Source organism: Carcharhinus amblyrhynchos, chromosome 33, assembly GCF_965287045.1.
Source record: "Carcharhinus amblyrhynchos chromosome 33, sCarAmb.v2.hapA, whole genome shotgun sequence".
In the NCBI taxonomy this organism is placed as follows: domain Eukaryota; kingdom Metazoa; phylum Chordata; class Chondrichthyes; order Carcharhiniformes; family Carcharhinidae; genus Carcharhinus; species Carcharhinus amblyrhynchos.
The window spans coordinates 15,226,531-15,247,143 of NC_137356.1; the positions used below are offsets into that span (position 1 = coordinate 15,226,531).

General features: G+C 48.6%; 1 protein-coding gene across 1 annotated transcript in view; it reads left to right on the top strand.

The window, feature by feature from the left end:
* The first annotated feature begins 14,165 nt into the window (after nt 1-14,165).
* The window catches only part of LOC145360915 (asialoglycoprotein receptor 1-like), a 51,254-nt gene continuing 44,806 nt past the window's right edge, over nt 14,166-20,613 (top strand). The window contains exon 1 of the mRNA XM_080216419.1: nt 14,166-14,579. The gene's annotated coding sequence lies outside the window, so the exon portion shown is untranslated. The remainder of the gene's footprint in view (nt 14,580-20,613) is intronic.

Genomic DNA, 20,613 nt, shown 5'->3' on the forward strand with positions numbered 1-20,613 from the left:
CCACTCACCAACCTCCCCCTCCCCACCCCATCCCAGATCCAAACCTCCTCTCACCAACCCCCCCTCCCCACCCCATCCCAGATCCAATCCTCCACTCACCAACCCCCCCTCCCCACCCCATCCCAGATCCAAACCTCCTCTCACCAACCCCCCCCTCCCCACCCCATCCCAGATCCAATCCTCCACTCACCAACCCCCCCTCCCCACCCTATTCCAAATCCAATCCTCCTCTCACTAACCCCCCCTCCCCAACCCAATCCCAGAACCTTCCGTTTCAAGATGGTTAACTGAAATGTAGGAATCACAGAACCAGTCATTGGCCGTGTTTTGTCTGCTATGGTAGTGAGGGATGTTGAGGTGTCTCCATGAAGAGGGCTTTAGTTATGAGAGGGTTTATTTGGAATATTGGTCAAAATGTTGGAAATTGTCTGTTTTTCAGGCACTATAGAGATGCCTAAGACCCTAAAATGGAAAATTCCTGACTGTCATAGAGTCATGAAAAAGGCCCTTCAGCCCATCGCATCTGCTCCAGTCAAAAACAAACACCTATCTATTCTAATCCCATTTTCCAGCACAAGCCCATAGCCTTGTATATACATGAAGTGCATATCTAAATGCTTCATAGAATCATAGACTCTAGTGACTGTTATGGGGGTCTCTGCCCCCATCACCCTTTCAGGCAGTAAGTCCCACCACCCTCTGGGTGAAAAGGTTTTTCCTCACATCGTCTCTAAACCTCTCGCCCCTTACCGCAGCACCTCCCCCCCCCCCCCCCCCCCCAATCATTGATCTCTTCACCAAGGGGAAAAGTTTCTTCCTGTCTACTCTATCTATACCCCTCATAATTTTCTATATCTCAATCATGTCTCCCCCCCCATTCTCCTCTGGTAATGGATTAACCGTCATGTTGGAGAAGGATAACAGGAGATGTTATTTAGTCTTTGGAATTACAAATATGGGACCATTGAGCTTCCTCACCCTTGGGTTTACCCCACAGTACTCAATGCCATCACAGTCTGAGGGAAACCGCGCTGCAGAAAGTCTGCAAGAAACTGTGAAATGGGGAAGAAAGGGAGTGAACTTCCTGATCCAAACTGAAAGGCCCTTAGCAACTGCTGCCTCCCTCCCCATAAGACCATAAGGCATGGAAGCAGAATTAGGCCACTCAGCCCATCGAGTCTGCTCCGCCATTCAATCATGGCTGATATTTTTCTCATCCCCATTCTCCTGCCTTTTCACCATAACCCCTGATCCCCTTATTAATCAAGAACCTATCTACCTCTGTCTTAAAGACACTCAATGACCTGGCCTCCACAGCCTTCTGCGGCAAAGAGTGCCACACATTCGCCCTAAAGAAATTCCTCCTCATCTCTGTTTTAAAGGATCGTCCCTTTAGCCTGAGGTTTTGCCTGCTGGTTCTAGTTTTTCCTACTGGTGGAAACATCCTCTCCATGTCCACTCTATCCAGGCCTTGCAGTATCCTGTAAGTTGCATTAAGATCCCCCTCTCATCCTTCTAAACTCCAACAGTTACAGACCCAGAGTCCTCAACCATTCCTCATACGACAAGCTCTTCATTACAGGGATCATTCTTGTGAACCTCCTCTGGATCCTTTCCAAGGCCAGCACATCCTTCCTGAGATACAGGGCCCAAAACTGCTCACAATACTCCAAATGGGCTCTGACCAGAGTCTTTTACAGCCTCAGAAGTACATCCCTGCTTTTGTATTCTAGCCCCCTGGACATGAACGTTAACATTGCATTTGCCTTCCTAACTGCCAACGGAACCTGCGCATTAATCTTAAGAGAGTCTTGAACAATGACTCCCAAGTCCCTTTTTGTTTCTGATTTCCTGAGTATTTTCCTGTTTAGAAAATAGTCTGCCTCCATTCCTCCTTCCAAAGCATAACTTCATACTGTATTCCATCCACCACTTCTTTGCCACTCTCCTAACCTGTCTAAGTTCTTCTGCAACCCCCCTGCTTCCTCAATACTACCTGTCCCTCTACATATCTTTGTATCATCTGCAAACTTAGCAATAGTGCCTTCAGTTCTTTCTTCCAAATCGTTAATGTATAGTGTGAAAAGTTGTGGTCCCAGCACTGACCCCTGAGACACACCACTAGTCACCAGCTGCCATCCTGAGAAAGATCCCTTTATTCCTGCTCTCTGCCTTCTGCCAGTCAGTCAATCCTCTATCCATGCCAGGATCTTACCCTTAACACCATGGGCTCTTAACTTATTTAATAGTCTCTTATGCAGAACCTTGTCAAAGGCCTTCTGAAAATGTAAATAAATCACATCCACTGGCTCTCCTTTAAGTAACTTCCTTGTTACCTCCTCAAAGAACTAGAATCTGAATGTCCGTCACTGTGACAATTCCTCAGTCCTACCTCCACAATCACATTGATTCTATCACAACGAGTGTCCAAGGACCAATTCTCCCTCAGACCTCCCAAATATAGAGGCAAAAAAGAAACATAAAAAGATATCAACTGCTAGTCAACGATTGCAAATAGCACCCAAAACCAAATTCTTTCATGGGATGTGACTGCTTACTCTTAAACCGAGTGTCTCACTACGAGTCAACCACATTGCTGTGAGTCTGGAGTCACATGTAGGCCAGATCGGGTAAGGATGGCAGATTTCCTTCCCTAAAGGAGCCAGATGGGTTTTTACGACAATTGGCAATGGTTTTGTGGTCATCATTAGACTTTTATTTCCATATTTTTATTGAATTCATGTTTCACCACCTGTCATGTTGGGATTTGAACCCAGGTCCCCGGAGCATTACCCTAGACCCTTGGATCACCAGCCCAGTGACCTCCCATTGGGTGGGATTTTACAGCCTCGCTTGGGTGAGATCGTGAAACCCTGCCCAAGGCCAATGAAGATTTCTGTCCTGGGAACCTCGGTGCCCCACTGGCTGGGGTGGGGAAGAGGGCAGAGTTTTGGCCCTGGTGTCTGTAGTATTGCTGGAGTGAGTAATTCTCACCATCAGGTCAAGTGACAAGGAGAATTCCTGGCCTACTGTCTGGGATTCCGCTCCTTTATCACCAAGATGAGGCCTCACTGGATCCTTTGTTATCAGAGTCTGTCTTTCAGATAAGAACACAAGAAGATATCGATTACTAGGCAACAACTGAACGACTGAACCCACACCTCTGGCCTGCTCTCCCAGGTGGATGTTAAAGATCCCATGATGTTTTTTGAAGGAAGGGAAGGGGAACTGTCTCCCGTCTCCTGGCCAATATTTATCCTTCAAATAAAATCACAAAGTCAGAATATCTGCCCATTATCAGCAGGCCATATAGAACATAGAACACTACAGCACAAACAGGCCCTTTGGCCCACAAGTTGCACCGATCACATCTATACCTACCAAGCCATAGAACTATCTGTAACTTCCAATGCCATTAGATCCCATGTACTCATCCAGAAGTCTTTTAAAAGACCCCAGCAAGTTCGCCTCTACCACCACCGATGGCAGCCGATTCCACTCACTCATCACCCTCTGAGTGAAAAACTTACCCCTGACATCTCCCCTGTACTTGCTCCCCAGCACTTTAAACCTGTGTCCTCTCGTAGCGACCATTTCAGCCCTGGGAAATAGCCTCTGAGAATCCACCCTATCTATTCCTCTCAATATTTTATAAACCTCTATCAGGTCGCCTCTCAACCTTCGTCTCTCCAGGGAGAAGAGCCCTAGCTCCCTCAACCTATCTTCATAAGGCATGCCTCCCAATCCAGGCAACATCCTTGTAAATCTCCTCTGCACCCTCTCAATAGCTTCCACATCCTTCCTGTAATGAGGCGACCAGAACTGCGCACAGCACTCCAAGTGGGGTCTGACAAGGGTCCTATAAAGTTGCAGCATTACCTCCCGACTCCCAAACTTAATCCCTCGATTAATGAAGGCCAGTACACCATACGCCTTCTTGACCACATCCTCCACCTGCAAGGCCGATTTAAGACTCCTTTGGACCCTTACCCCAAGATCCTTCTGCTCTTCAACCCAGCCAAGACTCCTACCCTTGATATTGTACTCCTGCATCCCGTTGGTCCTGCCAAAATGGACCACTACACATTTATCCGCATTGAAGTCCATCTGCCACTTCTCCGCCCAGTCTTGCATCCTATCTAAGACACGCTGCAACTTCTGACATCCCTCCAGACAATCCACAACACCACCAATCTTCGAGTTGTCGGCGAGCTTACTAACGCACCCCTCCACTTCCTCATCTAGGTCATTTATGAAAATGACAAACAGCAAGGGTCCTAGAACAGATCCCTGGGGTGCTCCACTGGTGACCGACCTCCATGCATTAAAAGACCCATCCACAATCACTCTCTGCCTTCGGCAGGCAAGCCAGTTCTGGATCCACAAGGCCAAAGCCCCTTGGATCCCATGCCCTCTCACCGTCTCAAGAAGTTTTGCATGTGGGATCTCCCTGTGTACAACCTGGCTGCTGCGTTTCACTCACTCCAACACTTTGAAATGTCGTTGGAAATAAGGTGACATGGATGTCCTTGGGGGTTAGGGTTTGAGAAGGGACGCTATATAAATGCAAGTTAGTTCTTTAATGCCTCAATGGGGCCTCTTAAATTTATGTTTTAGTCAACAGGTAAAATAGAAGTTTATTTATTAATCACAAGTAAGGCTTACATTAACACTGCAATGAAGTTTCTGTGAAGCTCCCCTAGTCGCCACACTCCGCCATCTGTTCTGGTCAATGCCCCCTAACCTGTACATCTTTCGAACTGTGGGAGGAAACCGGAGCACCCGGAGGAAACCCACGCAGACACAGGGAGAACGTGCAAACTCCACACAAACAGTGACCCAAGCCGGGAATCAAACCCGGGTCCCAGGCACTGTGAGGCAGCAGTGCTAACCACCGTACTAACCTCTTGGAAGGTCTCGGGCCTTACTCGACCTGCCTGGCCTCTGAGTGGTTCAGATTGAGGTAGGCAGAGCTGGAACGTGCAGACGTTCCAACGCCAATCACAAAAGTGAATCCCTCCCTCCCCTTCTCCCCTCCATCATCTGGAACAGAGTAAGTTGGGGGCACCTGCCCTCCAATGGAGTCACCTCTCCTCCCATGGGAATATTCTCACCCCAGATAGAAATCCTGAAGACAGGATGCCAGATTGACTCTTCCCACCTGCCTGACTCACACTCAAACCTCTGTCTCTCCTGCAGTTATGAAGAGGTTCAGTGAAACTCGACTGGTGCAGACTGACTGGAAAATGGAACTTGATCAACTGAAGAGTGAGTGTGAGTGTCTCAGGGACAGAGCGTCGGACACAGTCCCATTCCACTCATTATCTGGGCCTCAATAAATCCCAAGGGAATCCAGACTCCATGAGTGGGAGGGGAGTAATACTCTGCAGTGGGATCACCCTGTGCCCTCAATGGAAATCCATGAGGCCTCTGCCCAGGGTGGTTGATGATCCTGTGTATAAAGTAAAATTTATTTATTAGTCACAAATAAGGTTTATATTAACACTGCAATGAAGTTACTGTGAAATTCCCCCAGTCACCTGTTTGGGTCAATGCACCCTAACCAGCACGTCTTTCAGACTGTGGGAGGAAACTGGAGCACCCAGAGGAAACCCATGCAGACATGGGAAGAACTTGCAAACTCCGACAATGACCCAAGCCGGGAACTGAACCCGGGTCCCTGGCGCTGTGAGGCAACAGTGCTAACCTCTGTGCCAAAGGTGAAAGAGAGAATGTCCAGGGTGCGTGGGGTCCTTAATTATGCTAGCTGCTTTGCCGAGGCAGTGAGAAGTATAGACTGAGTCAATGGATGGGAGGCTGGTTTGTGTGATGGATTGGGCTACATTCATGGCCTTTTGTAGTTTCTTGTGGTCTTGGGCAGAGCAGGAGCCATACCAAGCTGTGATACAACCAGAAAGAATACTTTCTGTGGTGCATCTGTAAAAGTTGGTGAGAGTCAGAGTGGACATACCAAATTTCCTTAGCCTCCTGGAACCCAAAGTTAAATCATGGAACTCGGTAACTTCCCTGAGACCTCCCCCCGCCCGCCCCAAGTCATTGCAACCTGAGAATCTTATGTAATATACATCTCTCTGTGACTAGTTACTGTAAATCCAGTGGGTTGTATCTAACTGTTATGATGATGTTCCCAAGATTAGGTCGACTCAACTGATGCCTTGTGTCTGTCAGATGACAGTGTACCTTTAAGAAATATATTTATATCATGTTTCTTATAAGGGGTAAGTTTGAAATTCAGCTCTGCCAATTTGTCTAGGAAAACCTTCAAATTAGTAGCTGTGAGAACAAGACATTTTTTGATTTTATACATGAAATGTCTGCTTCAGCAGTGGTCATGCATTTGTATTTACTTAGGTTCTCCCTGGGGTTTCAGAATAGAGTTTTTATAAGAGAAAAAGGGCTAGATTGGAACTAATAGGTTAGCAGTGAAGAATTGTTTCTTGTCATGTTCTACTGTTAAAAGTTAAGCTAATTCATTTGTTATGATGAAACTTATTAAATAAAGTTTGTTTTGTTAAAAGCTTCCTGGTTTGTTAGTAGAATTGCACCTGAGTAGAAAGGTGTTAACCTCACATTAATGCTAAAATAAAAAATTGTTGAGTCTAGTCTGGATTTATAATATACCTTGGGGTTTGTCATTTGGTACCTGAAGATTGGGGGTTCTTTTCCAGGATTGAAAGCTATAAGAAAGTGAACCCTATTTTACCATTCTAATTCCAAGTGCTGGGTGGACTTGAAACTGGGAATGTTTCAGATCCGACTTTTAGACCCGTTCTCTGTTGCCCCCATACCCACTCTGCCTGCAAAAATATCAGCGAATCCAAATCACGCTGCAGAAGCCTGTGGGTGGGGCCTCACAGGCCAGAAACCCTCCAGCTCCGATCAACACCTCCAACTGCGCACGCGCAGAGAATGATGGAACGCAGCTCCTCTACCATATCCCTCCCGGGCCAGATAATGCCTCCCCCTGGCCCCCACAGACATTTTCCCACCCCCACAGCATTACTGACCCAACAATCCCCCCACCCTTCGCAACCCAGACCGATCACAGCCCCCTTGCCCTCTTCCTCCCTCACTGATCTCAAGCAGAGAGCCGTCGGACGATCGGCACTTAACTCCTCACTGATGGAGCTCCCAAATCAGGCCTTTATGGGGCATGTCTGTTTCGCGCCAATTCTGAATGGACGAATGCAGTGGTAAAGGGGGAAGTGCTGTTAAGGTTGGGCATGCAGCCCATTAAGTCAATTTAAATGCATGCAAATATATTAAAGTGGCCATCGTGCCCGTTTTGGACATGGTCCCAATTGGTAAAGGGGGAGCTAGTGCGGAGGCGGGCGGGGATCGCGCTGCTCACCTCACACCCGAATTTGCCAAGTTTTCGCACCCAAAAACAGGTGTAATGCGATGGTAAAATCAGGCCCAGCGCATGTTGAGAATTGATGCTTTATTTTCGGGTGTTGCATTGGGTTAGTTTAAATAGGGAGTGCTTTGTATAAAAAATGATGATTTCAGTGGCTAAAGATTTCCCAAGCGTGGAAGAGTTCACTCAGAGTGAAAGGGTAGTTAAAAGAAAGCTTTTGGAATTGACAAACAAACTGCACCTGAGGGTTTGAGGAAGGCAGAGAGAGTCTGAGTGATAACTCAGCATCAAAAATTGCCAGAAACACAACCTGGAGCATTGGAATTGGCCAAAATAAAACAAATGAAACAGTTGCAACAAGAAGAATCGAGGCAGCTTGAATAGGAAAAAGACTTGAAACAGTTTGAATTGCAATTAGAAGAAGGCCTGAGATGGATGGAATTGCAAACAAAAGCAAAAGAATGAGAGAGAGACAATCCCAGCAGAAAAAGAGAAATAATAGCAATTATAGAACAAAAGAGAAAGAATAACTCTGGCGGAACAGGAGAGAGAGAGAATAGCAATCACAAAGAGATAAAAAGAAAGAATTTCAACTTCAGAAACTGGAAAGAAAACTTTGGCAAAATGTTAAAACTGTGAGATTAGCAGCAGGAATGGCAGATGATTTTAAATTGGTTCTTGAATCAAGGTTTGGTTTCTAATGTCAGTTGTAATCTGCGAGGGATAGAAACTGGAGAGAAGAGAAATCCTTAGGTGATAAGGAGGTCTCATTGGAGATAGTAAGGATAGTTTATCTCAGGTTAGGAAAAAAACATAAGAGGGTGGAAAAGAAATAAGAAACCTTGGGGCAGGATTTTTAAAGTTAAAGTTTATTTATTAGTCACAAGTAGGCTTACATTAACACTGCAGTGAAGTTAGTGTGAAATTCCCCTAGTTGCCACCTGTTCAATTGAGGGCCGAAGGGCTTGTACTGTGCCGTAATGTTTTATGTTCTAACTAGCGCATCTTTTATAGAGCATGTCTGTTTCGCACTGATTCTGGATTGGTAAATGTGATGGTAAAGGGGGAAGTGCTGGTAAGCTTAGACATGCAGCCCATGCCTAAGCTTACCATGGTAAAAAGTCTGACAACACCAGGTTTTAGTCAGACTTTTTACTGTGTTTACGCCAGTCCAACGCCGGCATACCCACATTAAGCTTACCATGCCAGTTTCGGATATAGTCCCAACCATGGCCATTTCAGAACTTGATAAAGGGGGAACCAATGAAGGAGGAAACTGGAGCACCCAGACACGGGGAGAATGTGCAGGGTCTGCACAGACAGTGACCCAAGACAGGAATCGCACCCAAAACCCTGGTGCTGTGAAGCAGCAGTGTTAACCACTGTGCCACCGTGCCATGCTTGCCTAAGGCTGGAAGTTTTGACCCAAAGCCAATGGACCTTTGTGCAGTCCGTACTCTGTCCTGCCTATTGTATTAGACACACAATCACAGTGTAGGTGGCTTAAGAAAGGCATTGGGGAGGGTGACATAAGAAAATAGGATAGGCCAGTGAGAGCCTGTTAAAGTGGCAAAATAAATCCTAGTTGAGGTGAAAGAGGTACAAAAGAATGTAGAGTCTTTTCAGATGTTTGTTGATAAGAAAGTGTGAGCAAGGTTTACTCATGTAGGGAAACAGGTTAGGATTCTAAGGGCTGTAGGATCAAGTCAGTCTTTAATAGCGAGAGATGTAGTTTGGAAGGAGTATTGCTGGAAAAGATGTTAGTATGTGAAATTAATGTGAAAAGCTGAGTATTCTGTTCTGTAAGGAAGGGTAGGAGAGTCTAGTGAAAAGTGGTGGTAGGAGTAACAGAGAAATGCCCTTTTTCAGGGATACAGTTTAACCGGGGTGGCATTACAGCTGGGTCACAGATGGGGGGGGTGATGCCTAGCGTGGTTGAAAGATCAAAGAACTGAGGTGTTGAGGAAGCAGATTCTGGGATGTCTCCAAACTTGTGATAACAAGTTTACAAAGCCACAGGAGGAAGAGAAAGCAATAATTAATGATAAAGAGGCTGGGTTCTGTTGTCAGAAACAATCTTTAACCGAATGGTTGATAAAGAACAGCTGGAGGGTGAAACAGCTATCTCCAGTTCAGGGAAGGTGACAGAATTACAACAGAAAGATGTAAAGATAAAGTACTGGGGTGTTAGTGAGCACACGGTGTACACTCTGGGGTGTTAGTGAGCACACGGTGTACACTCTGGGGCATTAGTGAGCACACGGTGTACACTCTGGGGTGTTAGTGAGCACACGGTGTACACTCTGGGGCGTTAGTGAGCACACGGTGTACACTCTGGGGCGTTAGTGAGCACACGGTGTACACTCTGGGGCGTTAGTGAGCACACGGTGTACACTCTGGGGCGTTAGTGAGCACACGGTGTACACTCTGGGGCGTTAGTGAGCACACGGTGTACACTCTGGGGCGTTAGTGAGCACACGGTGTACACTCTGGGGCGTTAGTGAGCACACGGTGTACACTCTGGGGCGTTAGTGAGCACACGGTGTACACTCTGGGGCGTTAGTGAGCACACGGTGTACACTCTGGGGTGTTAGTGAGCACACGGTGTACACTCTGGGGCGTTAGTGAGCACACGGTGTACACTCTGGGGCGTTAGTGAGCACACGGTGTACACTCTGGGGTGTTAGTGAGCACACGGTGTACACTCTGGGGCGTTAGTGAGCACACGGTGTACACTCTGGGGTGTTAGTGAGCACACGGTGTACACTCTGGGGTGTTAGTGAGCACACGGTGTACACTCTGGGGCGTTAGTGAGCACACGGTGTACACTCTGGGGCGTTAGTGAACACACAGCGTACACTCTGGGGTGTTAGTGAGCACACGGTGTACACTCTGGGGCGTTAGTGAGCACACGGTGTACACTCTGGGGTGTTAGTGAGCACACGGTGTACACTCTGGGGCGTTAGTGAACGCACAGCGTACACTCTGGGGTGTTAGTGAACACATGGTGCATTTTGAAAGGATATTGCTATTAGATTTGTTCTCTCTATGGTGAAAGGTTTCATTGTTCAGTTTGTGGTCTTTCCAAATTGCATTTTTCACTGTTTCTCCTCAATCTCATTCCTCCCATTTCTCCAGCTGGTGTCATTCTCCCTCTCTCCTCCTCTCTCTATCTCTCTTGTTCTCTTTGTTTCTCCCCCCCCTCTCTCTCTCTCTCTCTCTCTCTCTGTCTCTGCCCCTCTTTCTCGCTCCCTTTCCCCTCCTCTCTCTCTCTCTATCTCACCCCCCCACCCACCCAGTCTCTCTCTCTCTCTCTCTCTCTGTCTTCCTGTCCGTCTCTCCTTTCCCTCCCTCTCTCGATGGGGTGGGATTTTACAGCCTTGCTTGCCCCAGAACCCGAAAGTCCCGCCCAGGGTCAATGGACCTCTCCATGGCTCACCCCCTCCCTGCTCTGATTCCCATGGTGGGCAGGATGGTCGAATTTGCCCTCTATCTCTCTCTACAGGTGGGATTTTACAGCCTTGCTTGGGCGAGACTGGAAAGTCCAGCCCAAGGTCATTGGAGATGATTTCCTTTGTCAGATCCTCGCCATCTCTGAATCTGTTGAGGACGAGGTGGTAGAGTTCCCATCTACCTGTCTCTATCTCTCCAACTCTGTCTCTCCCTCTCATTGACTCTTCCTCTCCATCTCTCTCTGTCTCTCTGCCCGTCCTTCTCTGTCTCTCTCCCCCTCTCTGTCTCTGTCCTCCTCTCTCTCTCTCCCTCTCTCTCTCTCCGTCTCTCCCCCCTCTCTCTCTCTCTGTCTCTCTCGCCCTCCCTCCTCTCTCTCTCCCCCTCCCTCCTCTCTCTCTCTCCCCCTCCCTCCTCTCTCTCTCTCCCCCTCCCTCCTCTCTCTCTCTCCCCCTCCCTCCTCTCTCTCTCTCCCCCTCCCTCCTCTCTCTCTCTCCCCCTCCCTCCTCTCTCTCTCTCCCCCTCCCTCCTCTCTCTCTCTCCCCCTCCCTCCTCTCTCTCTCTCCCCCTCCCTCCTCTCTCTCTCTCCCCCTCCCTCCTCTCTCTCTCTCCCCCTCCCTCCTCTCTCTCTCTCCCCCTCCCTCCTCTCTCTCTCTCCCCCTCCCTCCTCTCTCTCTCTCCCCCTCCCTCCTCTCTCTCTCCCCCTCCCTCCTCTCTCTCTCTCCCCCTCCCTCCTCTCTCTCTCCCCCCGCCCCCGCCTCGCTGTGATTGGGTTATGTTGAAGTATTTGCTGCCTCTTCCCAGTGTTTTTTTGGCCTCCCTGTGATTGGCTGGCAGCTGCTCTGAGAGCTTGTCCCCAGAGGGGGCAGGGTTTCAATGTGAAACATGTGTGATTCTGTGTAAATCCTCTGTCTAACTGGCAGCTTCTGGAACGCCGAGATTAACCCCTTCCCTCCCGCTGCCCCGGCACCTCATTGGGAACGCCATGGGAATGCTGCCATTCCAGCCACAGGACAGAGCCAGCGCTTATCCCCAGAGAGGGGCAGGGAGGATTCGGAATGGGCAGGGACATGGAGGGATGTGACAGTGAGGGAGGGGAATGGGATAGGGAGGAAACAGGGAGGGTACGAAGGCGACAGAGTGGGAAAGGGAGGAATCAGGATGGAGAGATGGACGGTGCTGAGTTGTGGGTCCGTGTTTTAGATTCCCCTGACCAGCAGAAACACTCCGTGACCACCCTCTCCGAACCCTTCAGCATCTTGTCGTCTGCAATGAGATCAGCCCACATTCATCTCAACTTCAGAGGGTAAAGGCCCAAATTACTCAACCTCACGTTCCCCGGGGGGCCAAGCTAGTGAATCTTGTCTGTACAGCCCCCAACGCAGTATCCCCTCTCTCTGAAATATGGAGACCAAAACCCGACACCTCGGAGGCTGCCCTCCAGCTGCCATGGATCCCAGTTCCTCCCCCCATTTCACCCCCCCCCCACCCCCGTCTCCCCCGCCCTCCAGCTGCCTTGGAAACCAGCCCCCCCATCCCCCTCCCCGCTCTCCAACTGCTTTGGGCCCCCCCTGTCCTCCAGCTGCCTTGACCCCCTCCATCCGTCACCCCCGCCCACCAGCTGCCTTGACCTCCTCCATCCGTCACCCCCACCCTCCAGCTGCCTTGACCCCCTCCATCCGTCACCCCCACCCTCCAGCTGCCTTGACCCCCTCCATCCGTCACCCCCACCCTCCAGCTGCCTTGACCCCCTCCATCCGTCACCCCCTGCCCACCAGCTGCCTTGGACCCCTCCTCCTCCCCCTCCCCCTTTGCCACTGGGCCAATGCCTTGTCACTGCTCTGCTAATCTCCTGTGGTATAGGTAGCGTGTACGGAGAACTGTAAAAAGTCTCCAACACCAGGTTAAAGTCCAACAGGTTTATGTGGAATCACAAGCATTCAGAGCACTGATTCCACCCGCCTGAGGAAGGAGCGGTGCTCCGAAAGCTCATGACACCAAACAAACCTATTGGACTTTAATCTGCTCTTGTGAGACTTCATACTGGGCCCACCACTGTCCAACGCTGGCATCTCCACATCATGGGGAACTGAGCAGAGCACAAGGAAGGCAGACGATACAGATGTGGGGTCCAAGCCTGGTTTGGGGGGAAGGGAGAGTTTCAGGTCTGTCAGCTTCCAGCTGTAGAACATCTGCATCACAGACTCAGGGCTCAGGTGACACACCAGTGCATCAGGCACAAGTGGCAGTTACGCCGCCTCCCACTAGACGTACAGCCAGCTGTGCACCAACATCTGGCAGGATTCATGTCCCATTGCTGGGCAGCCTGGAGAGGGTGAGAGAGAGGTCTAGGAAACCTCCAGAAACTTGGTCAAAGTCCAGGTGACTCTGGGTGGATGTGTTGGATGAAAGATTGTCACAATCTCTGTCCGTGCAGGGAGCTAATCTCCACTTACAAAATGTGCCGAACATTGCTACCACGGTGCTGGGTGTTGACCGGTGGCAGGTGATTCTCTGAAAGTTAATGTGCAGGTTCAGTCGGCAGTTAGGAAGGCAAATGCAATGTTAGCATTCGTGTCGAGAGGGCTAGAATACAAGAGCAGGGATGTAATTCTGAGGCTGTATAAGGCTCCGGTCAGACCCCGTTTGGAGTAGTGTGAGTGGTTCTGGGCCCCGTATCTAAGGCTGGCCTTGGAAAGGGTCCAGAGGAGGTTCAATAGAATGGTCCCTGGAATGAAGAGCTTGTTGTATGAGGAATGGGTTGAGGACTCTGGGTCTGTACTTGATGGAGTTTAGAAGGATGGGGGGGATCTTATTGAAACTTATAGAATACTGCGAGGCCTGGATAGAGTGGACGTGGAGAGGATGTTTCCACCAGTAGGAAAAACTAGAACCAGAGGGCACAACCTCAGGCTAAAGAGACAATCCTTTAAAACAGAGATGAGGAGGAATTTCTTTAGGGTGAATCTGTGGAACTCTTTGCTGCAGAAGGCTGTGGAGGCCAGGTCATTGAGTGTCTTAAAGACAGAGATAGATAGGTTCTTGATTAATAAGGGGATCAGGGGTTATGGGGAAAAGGCAGGAGAATGGGGACAAGAAAAGTATCAGCCATGATTGAATGGCGGAGCAGACTCGATGGGCCAAGTGGCCTAATTCTGCTCTTATGGGTGACAAGTTTGACGGTGGTGGCGTTGCCATGACGATGCACGACAGTCCAGGCCGAGGCTCTAGAAGTGAGCTAGGTGGGCCGGCGTGGCACAGTTACAGCTAGAATCCAGGGAGGGGCTGGATCCAGGCACGTGGTGACATCGACATCTGACAGGCCCTGATCAAAAAACCCAAAGGAACTCTGCAAACTTCTCTCTCTCTCTCCTGAAAACTGGTGAGGAACGGCGGCCAAAGAGCTCCCCGGGGAGCTCACAGGGATTGATGAGGCTGGTAGTGAGAGGGTGGGTCAGTATAACGGCTCTCCACTTAAGAGGAGTGGCAGAAACTGGGAACAAAGCAGAATGTGGAGCTGGTGACTCAGCGTGAAGTGACTGCATGCAGGAACTGGGCGAAATCCTTCAGTTAATTGTTCCGAGTGTGCAAACTCATGTGTGAACCAACGGTCAGGATTTGCAGAATCTCCTATCTGATACAGACCAGCAACTATTAAATTAGGCTGGAGAGAGACAGAGAGAGAGACAGAGAGGGATAAGAAAGAAGGAGATTGAAAAACTCTTCAGTGCAACAGCCATCCCACACAACTGTAAGTACAAGATCATCTTAAACAGAACTTGCAGCTTTGCAAAGCTTTTGAGAGTAAATTGCAATTATTCTGTTAAACATGTTAAGGGCAGTCACTGACTGAGGCAGTTAAAGCATTCTCTCCTCAGTCTCGAGTTTGTGGGGTACCAAAGAGGGGAAAGGAACTTCTTTCTGTCTTCCTGGATGTATTTACAGCTACAGTATGAGGTCATGTTAGACAGTCTGCTATACCTTACATGTGCTAACGTCTCGTTAAATATTTCCCCTTTTAGTCCAACGTCAAACGTTCCTGCAGCAATGCTTAAAGCAGTCGGGGCAATTGGTAATGTGGAAGTTTGCAGCGGTCTGCCTCTGCTCGGGGACTTGCTAGTTTTTTTCCAGAGCTAAATGTGACTCGGTAGGATTTGTAAGTCTGGCACATTGCCCCCAATATTCCAATGCATTGGCACGCAGGCAAAGTAACTGGGGGGAGCTGCCTGAAAAATCCTAATCTGGGCTGGTGCAGGGCAGAGATATCTGGCACATTATCCATAATATTCCAATCATGGTGAAGATATAGGATAGAATCGAATCCCTACAGTGCGAAAGGAGGCTATTCAGCCCATTGAGTCTGCACTGACAACAACCCCACCCTGACCCTCTTCCCGTAACCCCACATATTTACCCTGCTAATCCCCTGGACACTAAGGGGCAATTTATCATGGCCAACCAACCTGACCCGCACATCTTTGGATTTTGGGAGGAAATCGGAGCATCCAGAGGAAATCCTTGCAGAGAATCATCATAGAATCCCTATAGTGCAGAAGGAGGCCATTCAGCCCATTGAGTCTGCACTGACCACAATCCCAGACCTTATTCCCATCACCCCACATCTTTAGCCCGCTAATCCCCCTAACATTAAGGGACAACTTGGCACGGCCAATCAAACAAACCAGCACATCTTTGGACTGTGTGGAGGAAATCGGAGCGCCTGGAGGAAACCCATGCAGAGACGGGGAGAATGTGCAAACTCCACACAGACAGTGACCCGAACCAGGAATTGAACCTGGGTCCCTGACATCGTGAGGCAGCAGTGCTAACCACTGTGCCACTGTGCCGCCGCATATCTGGCACATTATCCATGATATTCCAATCTGTGTTGGGGTCGGGCGGAGATACTTGGCTCATTGCCCAGGGCATTTCAATCTGGGCTGGTACAGGGTGGAGAAACTTGGCACATTGCCCAGGGTATTTGAATACATGCTGGCACAAAGCGTATTGGACACAACCCTATCTGGAAGACATGCCATCACCAACAAACTATCCAAAAAAGTGATCTTTGTTTTCTGAAGTAAGAATCTTTTAGATTTTCAGCGCGGACATTCACAGTCGGGTGGATAAATAAAGGGTGTAGGCACAGGGTAATTGGAAATATTCATACTGATAAAGGGGTGTTGCGGTAAAAGGCCAGTTTTTGTCTTGTAATGCTCTGTGTCAAAGGAGTCAAGAGATATCTGGGAATTGGAGACAGTAGATACAGGACTGCAGACAATGTGTGAGAGAAGATATCTTATCCAAAAGCAGATTCTGGCAAGTATTCCGATTGCCTGCGGCGTCAGGAAGTGGGGGGGGGTCATCCAATGAAATGCATGTGGTTCCGACCCGAAAGAGACCTCGAAAGGAGCAGGAGTTTCTGACAGAGTGGCCCTCAGTCTCAGTGCTAACACCCTGTCATTATTACACATTACAGCTGTCCTCACACAACCCGCCATAACATACAGTACCAAGCACATTTTTCTCAGATGCGCCATAGAAAGCATTCTTTCTGGTTGCATCACCGCTTGGTCTGGCTTCTGTTCTGTCCTACGCCGCAAAAAACTACAAAGGGTCATGGATGTAGCCCAATCCATCACACAAACCAGCCTCCCATCCATTGACTCTGTCTACACTTCCCGCTGCCTCGACAAAGCAGCCGGCATAATTCAGGACCACACACACCCCGGACATTCTCTCTTCCACCTTCTTCCGTCAGGAAAAAGATACAAAAGTCTGAGGTCACGTACCAACCAACTCAAGAACAGCTTCTTCCCTGCTGCCGTCAGACTTTTGAATGGACCTACCTCGCATTAAGCTGATCTTTCTCTACACCCTAGCTATGACTGTAACATTATATTCTGCACTCTCTCCTTTCCTTCTCTATGAACGGTATGCTTTGTATAGTGCGCAAGAAACAATATTTTTCACTGCATGTTAATACATGTGACAATAATAAAATCAAATCAAATTCTGAGCAGGGGGATCCTGTGTCCTGATCTTCATGGAGTTTGGAATGAGGGGATGTGCTCCCCCTTCTCAGATGGTAACTCTCCGGGAGCGGGCTGTAGGGGGTCTCACTATGAGGCAGATATTGAGGAAAGGCTCTTTAATCACACTGAGGGGATGGGGGGGTGTTCCGTGAATCACAGAGTGCATACGGAACAAGGTCAGAGCTAAAGGCAAATGGCACACTCGTAGCTCAACTCACCAGTTACAGGCATCCCTCTGTCTGTCAGTTCACCACTTTTATTTTAAACTACACCAGATGTAGACCACGTTGGCAGGGCCAGTGTTTATCCCTCAGCACTAGTTCCTCATGAACCTCAGCAGTCCGTGAAGTGTAGCTGCACACAAGATGTTATACTGAGGGGCGTTCCTGGATTTTGACCCAGCGACTGTGAAGAAACGGCCGATATATTTCCAAGTCGGGGTGGTGAGCGGTTTGGAGGGGAACTTGCAGGTGGTGGGTGTTCCCCATGTATCTGCTGCCCTTGTCCTTCTAGATGGAAGTGGTTGTGGGTTTGGAAGATGATGTTTAAGGATTTTGGTGAATTGCTGCAGTGCATCTTGTAGATGGTCCACACGGCTGTTACTGAGCGTCGGTGGTGGAGGGAGTGAATGTTTATAGATGCGATGCCAATCAAATGGGCTGCTTTGTCCTGGATGGTGTCGAGCTTCTTGAGTGTTGTTGGAGCTGCTCCCATCCAGGCAAGTGGGGAGTATTCCATCACACTCCTGACTTGTACCTTGTAGATGGTGGCTCTGGGGAGTCAGGAGGTGAGTTACTCGCCGCAATATTCCTGGTTCTGACCTGCTATGATGGCCACAGTATTTATATGGGTGGGTCCAGTTCAGTTTCTGATCAATGGTAACCCCCGATGTTGAGAGTGGGGGGATTCAGTCTTGGTCAAGTCATGGAATGGTCAAGGGGTGATGGTTAGATCCTCTCTTGTTGGACCTGGTCATTGCCTGGCATTTGTGTGATGCAATGTTAATTCAGATTGTAGGACCTCACCCCATTTCTTACCTATATCGTTTGTGCCTGTATGCACCAAGACAGCTGGTGCTCACCCTCTCCCTCCAAAATGCACTGCAGCCGTTCCGAGACATCCTTGTACTAGGGAGGCATCTCACCATCCTGGAGTCCCATTTGCATCCACAGAAACCTGCCTGTTCTCCTTACAACTGAGTCCCCTATCATTACAGCCCTGCTGTTCTTTATCCTGCCCTCCTGTGGCTGCCGTCACCTTCCCCTGGTGACCCATCTCCCCCAACAGTATCCAAAACAGTATCTCTGTCTTGGAGGGACATGGCCGCACTCCTACTCTCCCTCTGTCTGGTGGTCACCCATCCTCTATCTCCCTCAGTAACTTTTATCTGATTTTCACAGTAACTTCATTGCAGTGTTAGTGTAAGTCTACTTGTGACAAGGTGAATGGGGAGTTACTGTGTAAATGGGATCTCTTTGTTGCAAATATGTTATTTTCTTCATTTTCTCATGGGATCATAAGAACTAGGAGCAGGAGTCGGCCATCTGGCCCCTCGAGCCTGCTCCACCGTTCAATAAGATCACGGCTGATCTTTTCAGGGACTCAGCTCCACTTACCCACCCGCTCACCATAACCCTTAATTCCTTTACTGTTCAAAAATCTATCTATCCTTGCCTTAAAAACATTCAATGAGGGAGCATCAACTGGGCAGGGAATCCCACAGATTCACAACCCTTTGTGTGAAGAAGTTCCTCCTCAACTCAGTCCTAAATCTGCTTCCCCTTATTTTGAGGCAATGCTCCCTAGTTCTAGTTTCACTCACCAGTGGAAACAACTTCCCTGCTTCTATCTTATCGATTCCCTTCATAATCTTGCATGTTTCTATAAGATCTCCCCTCATTCTTCTAAATCCCAATGAGTATAGCCCCAGTCTACTCAGTCTCTCCTCATGAGTCAACCCTCTCAACTCCGGAATCAACCTAGTGAATCTCCTCTGCACCCCCTCCAGTGCCAGTATATCTTTTCTCAAGTAAGGAGACCAAAACTGTACACAGTACTGCAGGTGTGGCCTCACCAGCACCTTATACAGCTGCAACATAATCTCGCTGGTTTTAAACTCCATCCCTCTAGCAATGAAGGACAAAATTCCATTTGCCTCCTTAATTACCTGCATCACCTGCAAACCAACTCCTTGAGATTCCTGCACAAGGACACCCAGATCCCTCTGCACAGCAGCATGCTACAATTTTTTAACCAATTAAATAATTGTCCATTTTACTATTATTCCTACCAAAATGGATGACCTCACATTTACCAACATTGTACTCCATCTGCCAGACACTTGCCCACTCACTTAGATTATCTATATCCCTTTGTAGGCTTTCAGTATTCTCTGCACACTTTGCTCTTCCACCCATCTTGGTGTCATCTGTGAATTTTGACACACGATACTTGGTCCCCAACTCCAAATCATCTATGTAAATTATAAACAATTGCAGTCCCGACACTGATCCCTAAGGCACACGACTAGTCACTGATCACCAACAGAAAAACACCCATTTACCCCCACTCTTTGCTTTCTGTTAGTTAACCAATCCTTAAACATGCTAATACATTCCCCTAAGACTGTGCACCTTTATCTTATGTAGCAGTCTTTGGTGCGGCACCTTGTCAAATGCCTTCTGGAAATCCAGATACACCACATCCACAGGTTCCCCATTGTCCACTGTGCATGTAATGTTCTCAAAGCATTCCACCAAATTAGTCAAACATGATCTGCCCTTCATGAACCCATGCTGCATCTTACCAATGAGACAATTTATACCCAGGTGTCTCGCTATTTCTTCCTTGATGACAGATTCGAGCATTGAATCCAACAGTGCAGAAAGAGGCCATTCAGCCCATCGAGTCTGCAGCGACTACAATCCCACCCAGCCCTTTTCTCATAACCTCAGACATTTACCTCGCTAATCCCCTAAGGGGCATATTAGCAATCAACTTAAGCTACATATTTTGAAGTGTGGAAGGAAACCAGAGCACCCGGAGGAAACCCACGCAGACATGGGGAGAATGTGCAAATTCCGTACAGGCAGCGACCCAAGCCGGGAATCGAATCTGCGTCCCTGGCGCTGTGCTAACCACTGCACCACAGTGCCGCCCCTTGTGGGTGATTTGTTGCCCATCCTTAATTGCCCCTTGAGCTGAGTGTCTCACTTGGCCATTTCCGAGGGTAGTTAAGAGTCAACCACATTGCTGTGGGTCTGGAGTCACATGTAGGCCAGACTGGGTAAGGACGGCACACGGACCAGCGAACCAGGTGGGTTTTTATGACGAGTGACAATGGTTTCATTGTCACCATTACAAAGATGTACGACTTAGATATATTGGCCATGTTAAATTGCCCCTTAGTGTCCTGGATACGTAGGTTAGGGGGATTATGGGGTAAATGTTGGATTTAAGGGGATAAGAACTGGATGGGATTGTTGTCAGTGCAGACTTGATGGGCTGAATGGCCTCCTTCTGCACTGTAGAGATTGTATGATTACTGAGACTAGCTTTCAACCCCAGATTTATTAAGTGAATTTAAATCCCTCCAGTTGCCGGGTTGGGATTTGAACCCATTTTGTCCCGAGTCTGGATCACTAGCCCAGCGACTTTACACAATTTCATCTCCTTTCCTTGTCCCCATTTTTTTGTGTTGGGAAGGGCAAAAATATATTTCCGGCAATCTTCCTGCCTTCGGTCAGACGC